This window comes from Scardinius erythrophthalmus, assembly GCF_964197995.2.
Source record: "Scardinius erythrophthalmus genome assembly, chromosome: 23".
In the NCBI taxonomy this organism is placed as follows: Eukaryota; Metazoa; Chordata; class Actinopteri; order Cypriniformes; family Leuciscidae; genus Scardinius; species Scardinius erythrophthalmus.
The window spans coordinates 16853530-16868869 of NC_138243.1; the positions used below are offsets into that span (position 1 = coordinate 16853530).

General features: G+C 36.1%; 1 protein-coding gene across 2 annotated transcripts in view; it reads right to left on the reverse strand.

Moving 5' to 3' along the window:
- tiam1a (TIAM Rac1 associated GEF 1a) overlaps positions 1-15177 on the reverse strand; it is a 71276-nt gene extending 56099 nt beyond the window's left edge. The window contains exons 1-2 of one of the 2 annotated variants that reach the window (XM_081354272.1): positions 15076-15177; positions 12820-12885 (exon numbers count right to left, since the gene is read on the reverse strand). The gene's annotated coding sequence lies outside the window, so the exon portion shown is untranslated. Of the gene's footprint in view, positions 1-12819; positions 12945-15075 lie in introns of those variants that run through there. The other variant, XM_081354273.1, reaches the window with a different exon arrangement.
- Between the last annotated feature and the right edge of the window lie 163 nt (positions 15178-15340).

Below are 15340 nucleotides of genomic sequence, written 5' to 3' on the forward strand. Positions count from 1 at the left end.
ATCAGACCTACAGGCCTATAGAGAGAACATTGCTTGTTTTTCCTCTGGATTTGTGGCTGAAAACAGAGATATTGTGCAATGCTGCGGGTCATATTCGCCTCTGGCTAGTATATCAGTGGGAACGGGGGGCGTGGGAAACTCCACACTGATCCTATGTGGAGATCAGGGATTTAACCCACGGCAAGCTGCTGAGAGCCACCACTGCACAAAGAACTAGTATTATTATTTCAGAGAAACCACTGTAAATGGTGGTTAATGAGTAACTAGTGCTTACAAACCTACTGAATAGAACCCATAGGAGTATGTATGCATGTGCATTCCAAGGAACTAACCCCTTCATGCTTTCTTGCCACAATACAGAGAGTGTTGGAGATTAGGACACTAATGATCAGATTATCCTCAAGGGGAAAAAAAGTTTTATAGCCTCTGTCTGGGTTTTAAACAAGTTTAGATATAGATTTACACACTGCTTACATATTTATAGACATGCACAATCACAAGCAGATATGCATGCATACACAGTCACAGGCTTAGAGACAAGCGATCAGTGACAAACAGAAGCATTAGGCTGGTTGTCACTCAGGGTTGTCAGGTTTAAGATGAGGGTGGCCTGATGAAATTGCTATTCATTGAAAGTGTTAATATCTGCACAAGCTAATGAGCGAAGGAATAATCTCTGATTATGAACTAATCATTCTTTAGGAACGGATCTTTTCTTTGTTATTTTGAATCAGTTCACTAAACCAGACTGAATGATCCCTTTTTGAAATGTACTGATTTACAGTCATTATTCCCCCTTTCGACTGGATAATTGAGTCAATGGCTTGAGAACCAAATTGAGGAACAGACTCAGTTTGTTCCTTACACAAAGCTATCGTATGGCTTCAGAAGATCGTCATCCTTTTTTAAGCTTGAACCCTTCAGTCCCCATTTCTTGAAAATAGGATGGGCATTACAATATATTAAAATTTTAAGAGATTTTAAAGAAACATGCATCATGCATTCTCCTGAAATGCATCTTAGAACTGGTTCAATACTTCACTGACCGTGAGAGCCGAACATGTCTGTGCACGAAGAAGGGCGTGGAGAAATAGACGATGTCCCGTACTGTTTTTCATTACAAACTAAACAACTTCTCATAAATAAGCCGACACACCTTCACTCCTCGGGGTGTTGGCGACATTCACACAACAGGCTCCAAGGAATCACAATGACGTTTGTATCTAGGATTTACGTTTGGTGATGATTTACCCACAAACACAAGTTCTTCCCTACTGACTACCGTATCTATATGTGTAGAGTTCTGCTAACCCATTGGCTAAATATCAGTCACTGCTGACTGGCAGACTGCCATTCTAGAATGATTAGAATAAAGCCGCCATGAACGTGTTTAGACAAGTACATGGAATAACGAGTCGAGGTGTGAATTGCTCCACCTGTATTCTGTTCTCCAGTGTCTAGCACTTTGTCAGTCAGATTTTCAAAAATAAACCCTCTCAAATACACATTCGTAAGTGTTATCATAACTTCCTGCAAGTACAAAGTTATTCTTGATCAAACAACATGTGCTATGCTCAATAAAATATATATTTTTTAAAGAAATTAATACTTTTAAATGACAGTAAAGACATTTATACAGTTATTTCTATTTCAAATAAATGTTATTTTTATCTTTCTATTCATTAAAAAAATCTGGGGGGGAAAATGCATCACAAAAATATTAAGCAGGACAACTGTTTTCAACATTGATAATAATAAGAAATGTTTCTTGAGCGGCAAATCAGCATATTTGAATTATTTCTGAAGGATCATGTGACACTGAAGACTGGAGTAATGATGCTTAAAATTCAGCTTTGCAATCACAGGAATAAATTACACTTTAAAATACATTTCAGTTGAAACCAGTTGTTTTAAATACTTATATTTCACAATATTACTTTTTTATCAAATAAATTTAGCCTTGGTGAGCATAAGAGACTCTTTTTAAAATGAAATTTAAAAAAATACATACATAAAAAAACATTCAATATGTTGTTCAGTCAATAAATTCATTACAAAAACCGTCCACTAATTTTCAGTGGGCAAAAAAAAAAAAAAAGGTTGTCGAAACCAGAAATGACCTACAACCTTTACAACTTATAGTGCAGATACCCAAAGTCTTGCTTTTTTTCCCCATATGACATTAAATATGCAATGTACTCCTAAAGTGTGCTGGATGTTCTCTAAATTTCCAATGCAAGACTTGTACCCGATAACAAATCTCATTGTGTTCTCACAGAAAGGTAAGCTGAGGCTTCCCGTCAGATGGTTTTAATCAGAATTCACCACCAGAAAGAAAAGAAGCTTCTATAAGAAGAACGTCACACACAATAGAGCGGGTAAGACTGCCATTCTCTCATCTTCACTGACTCAAACTCTGATAAAAGAGACTGAAACAGGGAGCAGGTGGCTGAGGGGGATAGAGAAACAACAATACGAATCAGTTAAAGATGACAGGGCGAGATTGAGAGAGTTAAAGAGAAAAAATGGTGAAAGGAAAGAGGGAATGATAGAAGAGCATCCCACCTCTTTGTCCCCTTTTCTTTCTCACTGACGTAACGCTTCTGATTGGCATAGATTATTCATTTGGGCTGCAACTCTCTGGTGGTGTACAGCTGTACAGTTGTGCAGCAAATAAGCAACTTTTATAGCATTATTTATGTAGGGATTATCCACGGCTAGGTGTGCAATACATCATTTTAATGCATGACATGGAGGCAAAGAACCACCCGATGCGAATAACAAATTTCACTGTGTTTCACAGACAGGTAAGCTGAGGCTTCCCTTCAGATGGTTTTAATCAGAATTCACAACCAGAAAGAAAAGAAGCTTCTATAAGAAGAAACATTTGAAATAACTGTTTTCTGGATGGATGGATATATGCACTCACCTAAAGGATTATTAGGAACACCTGTTCAATTTCTCATTAATGCAATTATCTAATCAACCAATCACATGGCAGTTGCTTCAATGGATTTAGGGGTGTGGTCCTGGTCAAGACAATCTCCTGAACTCCAAACTGAATGTCAGAATGGGAAAGGTGATTTAAGCAATTTTGAGCATGGCATGGTTGTTGGTGCCAGACGGGCCGGTCTGAGTATTTCACAATCTGCTCAGTTACTGGGATTTTCACGCACAACCATTTCTAGGGTTTACAAAGAATGGTGTGAAAAGGGAAAAACATCCAGTATGCGGCAGTCCTGTGGGCGAAAATGCCTTGTTGATGCTAGAGGTCAGAGGAGAATGGGCAGACTGATTCAAGCTGATAGAAGAGCAACTTTGACTGAAATAACCACTCGTTACAACCGAGGTATGCAGCAAAGCATTTGTGAAGCCACAACACGCACAACCTTGAGGCGGATGGGCTACAACATCAGAAGACCCCACCGGGTACCACTCATCTCCACTACAAATAGGAAAAAGAGGCTACAGTTTGCACAAGCTCACCAAAATTGGACAGTTGAAGACTGGAAAAATGTTGCCTGGTCTGATGAGTCTTGATTTCTGTTGAGACATTCAGATGGTAGAGTCAGAATTTGACGTAAACGGAATGAGAACATGGATCCACTGTGCAGGCTGGTGGTGGTGGTGTAATGGTGTGGGGGATGTTTTCTTGGCACAGTTTAGGCCCCTTAGTGCCAATTGGGCATCGTTTAAATGCCACGGCCTACCTGAGCATTGTTTCTGACCATGTCCATCCCTTTATGACCACCATGTACCCATCCTCTGATGGCTACTTCCAGCAGGATAATGCACCATGTCACAAAGCTCGAATCATTTCAAATTGGTTTCTTGAACATGACAATGAGTTCACTGTACTAAAATGGCCCCCACAGTCACCAGATCTCAACCCAATAGAGCATCTTTGGGATGTGGTGGAACGGGAGCTTCGTGCCCTGGATGTGCATCCCACAAATCTCCATCCACTGCAAGATGCTATCCTATCAATATGGGCCAACATTTCTAAAGAATGCTTTCAGCACCTTGTTGAATCAATGCCACGTAGAATTAAGGCAGTTCTGAAGGCGAAAGGGGGTCAAACACAGTATTAGTATGGTGTTCCTAATAATCCTTTAGGTGAGTGTATATACACAGTATATATATATTTGCATTTTGGACCATATGGTCCATGCTGCATAATGTAACACAAAAGTTTAGATAAAAATGAGATTTGTGTGTCCATATCTGGATCTAATTCTACATCTAGTTCCTCACTCATCCATTCCAGGCCTATCTTTCCGGTAAGCCACACACCTGCTGACATTATCAGCTTTCTTATCTCTAACAGACTCCACAGTGAGGAAGTGAGGTCACACTTAAATATAGGACATATATACTTTAGTAAGCACCTTAGCATGGCCAAACTCCTTCATAAACCACACACAAACACAAATACAAGCCAACAAACTCAACGCACCTGCATACAAAGTCTCTAAATTAAACTTCTCACAGACCCTCCAAACCTGTCAGTGTCCTCTTTACAATAACACAGGTAACACACTGTAACACACAATAACACACTGCACAAAAAGGTAGAGTATGCCGTCATTTGTGAGATAAACTCTGTCCCTTTGCTCTGCCCGCAGCAAGGTTGGCACGGTCAGCCCATGGCTACAGAGGCCACCTGGACAAACAAATGAATAAATCACCTCAACAACACCTGCGACCACAGCCACAGAGCGGCCACAGGGAGTCTGAATCACAGCATGAATTCTAAAAACAGGAACAACTTATTAAAAAGAGTTTATCATTGCAGAGAACATTAAACATGACAGGAACAATTGGCCATTTGGCATTTCCCCCTATTTATTTATGGGTATGACATTATTATATTACATAACATAGGCCTGTAAGTATCTTACTTAAAGTGACCAGTGAAAAAAAGAACCTAAAATCAATTTTTGGCATCTGTTAGATAGTAAGAATGAGAAAAATATACAAACGCAAATGGACGTTTCTTTTTTTGATAAAAGACAGCGCGTGATGTCCCAGGATGTGACTTATCAACTGATAAAAATGATCTCTGTGTGTGCTAACAAAGTCTAGCAGATGTTTGTCTTATGGGGCACCCAGAACATCAAGAAAAATAATTTATGATATAAGAACAGAGAGAGAGGAATAAAGGCTTGTTATCTTACCCATAAACGTTTTTTTTTGTACAAACAAACCCTCTGTGACGTAAGTACATTGCCATTTTGTTAGGTTTAAAATCCAAACAGGACCATTTAACCACTGGAAAAACATACAATTATTCAACTTAAAACTGCTATTCATAATACAAAATAAATTGTGCCTTGGTGAGCATAAGAGACTCCTTAAAATAGTAATAATAATAAAAAGAAAACGTTAACACTTTACAATAAGGTTCATTAGTTATAGTTAGCTACCTCAGTTAACATGAACTACAATACTTCTACAGCATTTATTAATCTTAGTTTTAACATTTACTAATACATTATTAAAATCAAAGGTTGTATTTGTTAACATTAGTTAATGCACTATGAACTAACATGAACAAACAATGAACAGCTGTATTTTTGTTAACTTACATTTAACAAAGATGAATAAATACTGTAACAAATGTATTGCTCATTGTTAGTTCATGTTAGTTAATACATTAAATAATGTTAACTAATGAACTTTATTGTAAAGTGTTACCCAAAAAACATTCAATATGTTGTTCAGTAAATATACTCATCACAAAAATATTCCACTAAATTTCAGTGGGCAAAAAAAAAAAAAAAAAAAAAAAAAATTATATATATATATATATATATATATATATATATATATATATATATATATATATATGAAGAGTTCAGATGCAAAAGCCTCTAAGTGCCATCTGAACTCTTCATATATATATATATATATATATATATATATATATATAATTTTTTTATTATTATTATTAATTAATTAATTAATTAATTTATTTTTTGGGGTAATTTATTCCTGTGATGTAAAGCTGAACTTTCATCATCATTATCACATCCTTCAGTGTCACATGAGCCTTAAGAAATCATTCTAATATCTTGATTTGGTGCTCAATTTGAGAAAACAGTGATGATTTTTTCTGAATATTTTTAAGCAAAACAAGACGGAAGCTATTCCAAAAGAGGAAATTATTACAGTTATAATATTTCACAAATATAATCGTATTGTCAAACTTCACATTTCTAATATGATTGTGTTAAGGTCTTGTAGAGAAGATGCAAAAATAATATTCACAAACGGTACATTCCCTCATATAACAGCATATTAGATGCAGCTTTATACACAGAGTGGTTCCTCGTGAATTACACAAACCTCAGTTAAGCTCAGTAAAGCTGATGGGCATCTTCTAACAAGACAAGCTAATGCAAGAACACTGCTACATTATTACATCTGACAGTAAGCTGAAAATGTGGGCCAAGTCTATTGAGGGCAGGAAACCACTGGTTTCATAGGTCTTGCTTCTCTGAGAGATGCATTATGAATGGGATGAGTGTGACAATGAACAAAGGGATGGATGGAATGTGTGTTTAGATGTGGAAGACGAAAAGCAGAAAGACTGCAGAGGGTGAACAATGAAATTCAGGGAGAGAAGAGACAGTGAGGTGGATAATGGAGAAGAAGGGCAAGGAGAAAGAGAGAGAAAAGGCAAAGAGAGGTGCGCTGGTGACCCGGGCCACACTCATTAGGCTGGATGCCCAGACGGAGTGTCCAAGTGCTGAGATTCTCTCCAATTTACATCAAAGCCCCTGGGACTCAAGACCAGGCTCCAAATCGAGTCAAACGATCAAGTGATGCAGAAAAAGAGAGGTCTGGCCAACTGGGGTTAAGAAAAAATTAATTCTGAGAACACACATGCCAAGATGGGCTTGTGGGACTTGACCAAACAACATCATGGAGCAATTTATGTTCTAAAATTGAAATATGCAAATCTAATCAAAATGAAAATGAGGGAAAGGAACAGGGCTGGGTCGACTTTGATTGAGGTCTTCAATGTGATGTCTGTTAATCTGAGGGAAACGTTGTGTATATGCTCACTCTCTGCTTCATGTAGGAGTCTTGTATTTTGCATACTAACAGCTTACTGGCTGATGATAGGTTATTGGTATTTTATACGGAATATTCTGTAATACGAGGTTCTGTACACAGTAAGACAAATATCCGTTGAAAAATGGATAATGTCCTGGCAAAAATTACCAGTACTTTTCCGTTAAGTTTTCGGACATTTCCTTCAACCCTAAAACACAACACAATGTAATGTGATTTAAACTTAATTTAAAATAAAGGTATAACACCTGTGAGAAATTAATATGAAAAAATGATCTCATATTAACATTATTTTGGTTGTAGTTTTATGGACTTTTCTTAGATTGTAAAACTACTAAATGTTCACTTCTTCATGTCTTATGATCCAGTTAAAAAAATTCAGCTTTGTCATCACAGGAATAAATTACATTTCAAAACATATTACAAAAGAAAACAGTTCTTTGAAAGTATAAAAATATTTCACGATATTACTGTTTTACCATATTTCTGATCAAATAAATGTAGTCTTGGTGAGCATAAGAGACTTCTATGGAAGCTTGTTTCCACCACAAAAAAAAAAACATTTTAAAAGATAATTGCGACTTTTTATCTCACAATTGCGAGTTTACATCTCGCAATTCTGACTTTATTTCTCAGAATTGCGAGATGTAAAGTCAGAATTGCGTGAAATAAAGCCGCAATTGCGTGTTATAAAGTCAGAATTGCGAGATATAAAGTCAGAATTGCGTGAAATAAAGTTGCAATTGCATGTTATAAAGTCAGAACTGCGTGAAATAAAGTCGCAATTGCGTCTTATAAAGTCAGAATTCTGACTTTTTTTTCTCGCAATTGCGACTTTATATCACGCAATTCTGACTTTATAACACATAATTGCGAGTTTGCATCTCGCAATTCTGACATCTTTTCTCAGGAATGTGAGATATAAACTCAATTGTGAGATATAAAGTCCAATTCTAAAGAAAAAAAAGACGGACTTTTTTTTTTTTTTTTACCTCAGAATAGTTTATATCTCACAATTCTTACTTTAACACGCAATTGCGACTTTATATCATGCAATTCTGACTTGATATGTCCCAATTGCGACTTTATTTCCTAGAATTGCGACTTTATATCTCGCAATTGCGACTTTATTTCTCAGAATTGCGACTTTATGTCTCAGATTTGCGACTTTATATCTCACAATTGCGACTTTATATCTCACAATTGCGACTTTATTTCTCAGAATTGCGACTTTATATCTCGCAATTGCGACGTTATTTCTCAGAATTGCGACTTTATTTCTCACAATTCTGACTTAATATCTCGCAATTCTGAGAAAAAAGTCACAATTCTGACTTGATATATCGCAATTGTGAGAAAAAAAGTCAGAATTGTGAGATAAAAAGTCGCAATTATTATTATTTATTTATTAATCAGTGGCGGAAACAAGCTTCCATAGACTCCTTTTAAAAATATTAAAATAAATCTTCAACCATAAACTTTTTAACAGTAACATATCAGACCAAAATCTGACCAACCTGTGAATGAAGCTAATCTGAATCAATATGTAAATGTATGAATATGTAAATTCAGCCATGTGTTTCATTAATGCTGAATCAACACTGTAAATGTAAAGATCTTCAGAATGGCATTTCTTGTTGGCCACAAAATATCCCCAAACTGAAGGCGCTGGTGAAATGTAACAGTGGAGATAAGGGTCTGAGGTCAGAATTAATATTGTAATAATAGACACATATCTGGACCTGCAGTACAATATAAATGCTGCAATGTGATGTGATAATAAAAAGTCATTGAGACTAGACTGGATCTTCTACTGACAATAGCTCAGTGTGACACCGGGGTCAGACAGTGGATGCTCTATATTAACATGATTATGGTATGGACAGTGCATCACAGTGCCAAATGATTTCCTAGCTGTCTAAATGATAACTTCGCACTGACGTCTAGGCCTACTTTTCTTAAATTAAACAAAAAGCTTATTCTAATAATGAACTCTAAGTCTATCCCAAACCATAAAACTGAACATTTAATGTTTTAAGAAGTGAATAAAGACATTTCAAGCCAAATTTTTTCAAATTTAGCTAACTTCTGTGTATATTTTAATTATAGTTAGTAGTAGTACATAAACTTACAGAATACAAACCCCTAGCTATACAGATCCTTTTGGATGTTTTTCTCTTGCAGGTTTATCCGATTTCTCTTTGAAATCAGCCTGGTGTTCAAATAGAGGACTCGGAACTTAAATTGATAGTTCACCTGAAAATGAAAATTGTTTTATAATTTACTCACCCTCAATTGTTCCAAACCTGTATGAATTTCTTTCTTCTGCTGAACACAAACAAAACTATTTTGAAGAATAGAAGTAACCAAACAGTTGATGGACCCCATTGACTTTCCATAGTATTTCTTTTTTCCATACCATGGAAGTCAATGGGGACCATCAACTGTTTGGTTACCGACATTCTTCAAAATATCTTATTTTGTGTTCAGCTGAAGAAAGAAATTCATACAAGTTTGGAACAACATGAGGGTGAGTATAAATGATAAAAAAAAATTCATTTTTGGGTGAACTATCCCTTTAAGTAGAATCTATCTGAGAGTCTAGCCAAGATTGTACATTTATCCAAGCATCTTTCTCATCGTCTTTCATCATTGTTACTGGAACAATAGCTCTGCTCTAGTTTCATGCCCGTACAACACCAAACACATATACAAGTGCTCAGAGATATAGAGCATGCAAATCAAAAGTGATGCGGCAGCGCTGGAGCATTCGCCCCTGGCATCTCTCTCACTTCCTTTTTCCTCAACTGTCCTCACTCTCTCTCTCTTTCATTCCATAATGTGAATCTCTTCTTTCCAGGTCAGGCAGAAAGGATGTGATCTGTCTCTAATAGTCCTCTCTCATAGTTCTGCTTGTCTCGTTACATCAGCTAACTGGATGAAATGTTTGTGAAATTCTCACTCAGGCACATATTTAAATTATGAATGCCTTTTAAATTAAATTCAAAATTTGAACTAATTTTGAAACGAGTTAGCAAACAAGATGTGAGCAGAATTAAAATGCGGAATATAAATTACATCATAATAATCAAATATGAAATTGTCATCTATATATATATTCTGAATTGTACACTTTTACTCAAGCACAAGATACATTCTCATTAAATACTGTATGCGGGAGCTGTAAATTTAGTTATGAACATCTGTAATAATAACAAACAGATAAACACTCTCACAGGCACCAAACCCCACATAATACAGGACGGCTGAAATCCCATCAAAACTTCTTAGTGCTGAAGAGATGCTTAACCATCATTTTGATGAGGATAGCAGAAAAGGGACATAAGAAGGGAGAGATGGAGAGAAACGGAGGGATTAAAACATCAGAAGGTAAAAATTCCACCCAGACTGATGTCCTGTCCCAAAGGGAAAAAAAAGAATAATCCTTCCCTTAAATGGACAGCCTGCACTTTACCACCCACAGAGTGCCACACACACACACACACACACACACACACACAGTAGCTGAGTAAGCAAATGTATACTCTTACCAGCTTGTTTGTCCTAAATATATACCTAAAGGTGCTGATCTAGGCCCAGCCTTCAATAAATAAAGCCAGATTGACCACACCATAATTCTGAGATCTTAATTTACCAACACAGGTTTATTAATTGAGCTATTAATAATGTTTTATATCCATGCCAGATTATTCCTCTATTTTGTTTGATTTTAAATATTGTATTTTAAATGTTTTATCTTATGTTTTATGTTATTTATTTTATTTTTTATTTTATTTGCGGTCTTTCATTTTATTTATATATATATATATATATATATATATATATATATATATATATATATATATATATATATATATATATATATACACACACACACACACACACACAGAAAAGGGACATAAGAAGGGATGGAAGGAACTTTCCTTTGACTTCTATTGTTTTTATATTGGGATATTAATCATATTTTAAGCCTTTTATTTTATGTTTTATTTGTATTTTTTATTTAATTAAAAAATATATTTATTTATATTGTTATATGTTATATATCATGGAAATGCCCCAGGCCAGACTCAACAACTATCCTCTATGCCTTAGCTCTGATGATTTCAGGTTTTACTATCCTTGTGGGGACATTAGATCTCTATTAAGATAGCAAAGCCTGACCTCCACACACAGAGAGCTATAAAAGAAGTAATTCCCATTCTCAAACATCAGACATGGCTGAAAGGTCAGCTGAGGACACTTAAGAGACATTAATAGCTTCAAATAAATGGCTAGTGATACAGTTGGCACAAATCCTGAGAAATAACCTCTGCCCCTAGAGATCGGACCTGAATATATTGAAAAATAATTCAAAATATGTCAGAAGATTACACATTTCACGCACAGAATCCACATCTACACAGAATCCACAGACAGACGGTCTGTAAGGGCAAATGAGTACAAAACAAAAAAGAAAGTCTGCCAGTGGTATTATGCAGTTAAACAGAGCTGATTCTGAATGCTTCATAAGGATGCTGAGAGTTATCAGCGATGCAGACATCCACACACACACACGGCTTTGTCCAATCACCCCTGCACTCTGGAAAATCCCACCCACTCTCCCGTTTGCCTCCAGGTGTTCATTTCTTTCTCAGTACGCCCCCCATTCCAATTAATGACTCTAATTGCATCCCTTGTCTAATGTAGTCAGACAAAAAGGGAGAAGACTGTTTTTACCAGCTCTGAAATAACCTTAACCAAAAAGCAGAGGTCAGGAATGAAAACTGCCTCTGGTATCCAACATGACGCTTCACAACACCAACCTGGTAATAAAAAACATACAACCCTAAAGCAATGATAATGCCGCAGAAAACACTCAGGTTATCGAGAACATGCCCAGGCCATGAAGTCAAAAGACAAAATATTTACTTTTTTATAAAGAAAAAGTCTATTTTTAGTCTCCATTTCCTGTTAAGAATTTTTTGTTGTGACATTATTTTAATGACAGTTAAGCACACTGCCCTTGTAATGCTAAATGAATAATTTTTTTATTAGCATTATAATTTAAATGAAACATCTGTTTTTTTAAGTATTTATATATCATTGTAGTGTTTTTTTATACTGTATTTAATTTATGCAAATTGGAATATATATGGTAACACTTTACAATAAGGTCTCATTTGTTAACATTAGCTAATATATTACTATTAACTAACATGAACTAGCAATGAGCAATACATTTGCTATATACAGTATTTATTAATCTTTGTTCATGTTAGTAAATAAAAATTCAGTACTGTTCACTCAAGTTAACTTATTCATAAATAAACTAATTAACTAATGTAACTAATGAAACCGTATTGTAAAGTGTTACCAATATATAATTTTATGTAATTTATCTGAATGTGTTGTATTAATGCTGAAAAGATAAGATAAATGAAATATATAATTATATTTGATTTATTTTTTCAGCATCATTTAATTTTATGTCATTTATTTTAAATACCTGAGATTACATATATGTACAATATAAACCAAATTTGCACATCAACACAGTGGTAAAACAAAACACATGTACCACACTACAGACTTCTGCAAAGGATATCACATCTCAATTCAACATATAAAATGAATCAGGCCAAATAAATCATGTTTTTCTATATCTGTCCACTTTCACTGATGTTGTTTTAAAGTGCATACTACATGAATAATAAAAAAGGGAAGAGCTCAACTCACCTCAACACATTTCCAGGTGTAAAGATGTTTCTTTCTTCCTCAGTCTGATCCTCTGTGCAGCCACACCTGTAACGGCAATTTGCATGTGCGTTAGCATTTGAATTAGACATTTAAATAACTGCTATTTAAAGGAGCAAATCCTCAAACCCCACAGGATACTAATGAAGCAAATGTGAAAGTGACTTGTGTAGTAACACTGAGGACTTGGCCAAAGTACACTCTGAACTTATTATTATCTCGGGTAATAACTCTGAGTGGCCTTTTTATTCCACTTCCTGTTTACACTATGGTGGGAATGTCTCACAAAGTCAGTCTTTCAGTTGCACTCATCTGGCATGTGGAATTGTGGCTGCGGTTTACGACTGAGCAGGCTGGACTGTGCTTTTTTTATCAGAGAGGGGAAAAATGTGATTATATTAGTTTTAAAGTAATTTAGTCTGATTCTCAGTTCCCCACTGTTGTTTGAGACCCTGGATGGGTCTTTAACATATAAATCTAGGCCTGAATTGATTGGCTTGGCTATTGTATTGATTGATTGATTGGCTAAGGTCAGTTTACACCAGCGATCAGTTTCTGTCCCATGACTACAGGATCAAAGGTCAAGCTTTGTAGTTTCCGCTGTGAGAACTGGCCAAGACTTCGATAAGAAAATTAGTAACTACATAACTAGCATATTCCCTTGAAGGGGTGCAAAGTTTAACATACTAAAGTTTTGATGTCAGAAAAGTAGTTGAATGCCATTTAAATTGACAAACATTATTATGGATGCATTGCACATTTTTATAATTTAATATATATATATATATATATATATATATATATATATATATATATATATATATATATATATATATATATATATATATATAATTTTGCAAGTCAGTTAATGTCAGGCCTATTTTTTTATTACATTTGCCTGCCTTTTAATAGGGCTCTATATATAGAAACATATACATACATACATAAACATACTATATTTAAACACTGATGAGCCAAAACATTATTTATGACCAGTCACAAGTGAAGCGAATATCGTTGATAATCTCCTAACAAGGTCTGGGTCGATTAGATGGTAAGCAAACAATCAGTTCTCATAATCAATGTGTTGGATGCAGCAGAAATGGGGCAGGAATTAAGATCTGAGTGACTTTGACAAAGGGCCAAATTGTTAGGGCAAGGCGACTGGGTAAGAGTATCTCTGAAACGGCTAGGCTTGTGGCTTGTTCCTGGTCAGCAGTGGTGAGAATTTACCAACAGTGGTCCGAGAAACAAACCACAAACCAGCAAAAAGTGTTGAGGGCTCATCAAGGCTCATCAATGCACGACGGCAACGAAGGCTATCCCGTCTGGTCCGAGCCAACAGAAGGTCTACTGTGGCACAAGTGGGCACGCGAGAGTCCAAACTGGACCTTGGAGCAGTGGAAGAAGGTAGCCTGGTCTGACAAGTCGGTGGAGGGAGCAGCACTGCTGGGAAACCCTGGGTCCAACCATTCATGCAGACGTAAATTTGACACGTGCCACCTCCCTAAACATTGTAATGCACCTTACTGATGGTTTGAGGAACATGATAGAGTTCAAGGTGTTGCCCTGGCCTCCAAATTCCCTTGATTTCAATCCAAATTGAGCATCTGTGGGATGTGCTGGACCAATAAGTTCGCTCCACGGTGGCTCCACCTCACAACCTACAGGACTTAACCAAATATCTTGGTGCCTAATACCACAGACTCTACAAGAACACCTTCAGGGTTCTTGTAGAGTCCATGCCTCAACGGGTCGGTGCTTTTTGGCAGCACAAGGAGGACCAACAGCATATTAAGCAGGCGGTCATAATGTTTTGGCTCATCTGCAAATATAATGTACATGTACCTGTATATACACACAGACATTCCTTTCTAATTTTATATCACAATATTTATTTGTTTTTATCTATTCAAAATCCTAAAACTTTCAATCAAATTTAGATTTTTTTTAAATTTGGACCACATTCCATTTAATTTGTCTGTGTATAACTTTCTTCTTTTTGTATCACAATTCATGTTTTCCTGTTCTTCAAGCACACTGATCTAACAAGGTCATATAACAGCAGATGTTAGTCAATCCACTTGATCTGTACAGCAAATAGGCCAAATACACACTTAATGGGTTATGGCATGTTGACTCAAATTCCCTCATGCCCAGATGCTCAGAAACACTTAATAGTTAAAAAGATAGAATATCATAAGTGGAATGGAATGAATGATATTTGAGGCAACTCACTGTCTCAGGAAAAGTAACTTCAAAGGGTGCAATAAAAGCCCAGAGGTGAAGCCTGTTTTATGTGTCCTTCACTTTACTCCTGCCATATCCCAAGAGCTGAGCAGAGAGGAACATTTCTCAGGCAGTAAAAAGTGACAGAACTCCAGTGAAAGTGGACCACACAGTGATCCTCCATCTTCAGACATCACAGGCACAGGTTATTTAGAGGTTCTGGCTGAATAACACACATACCTGGGGGGGCAAAGGTCTGGTCAGGAGGATTCTG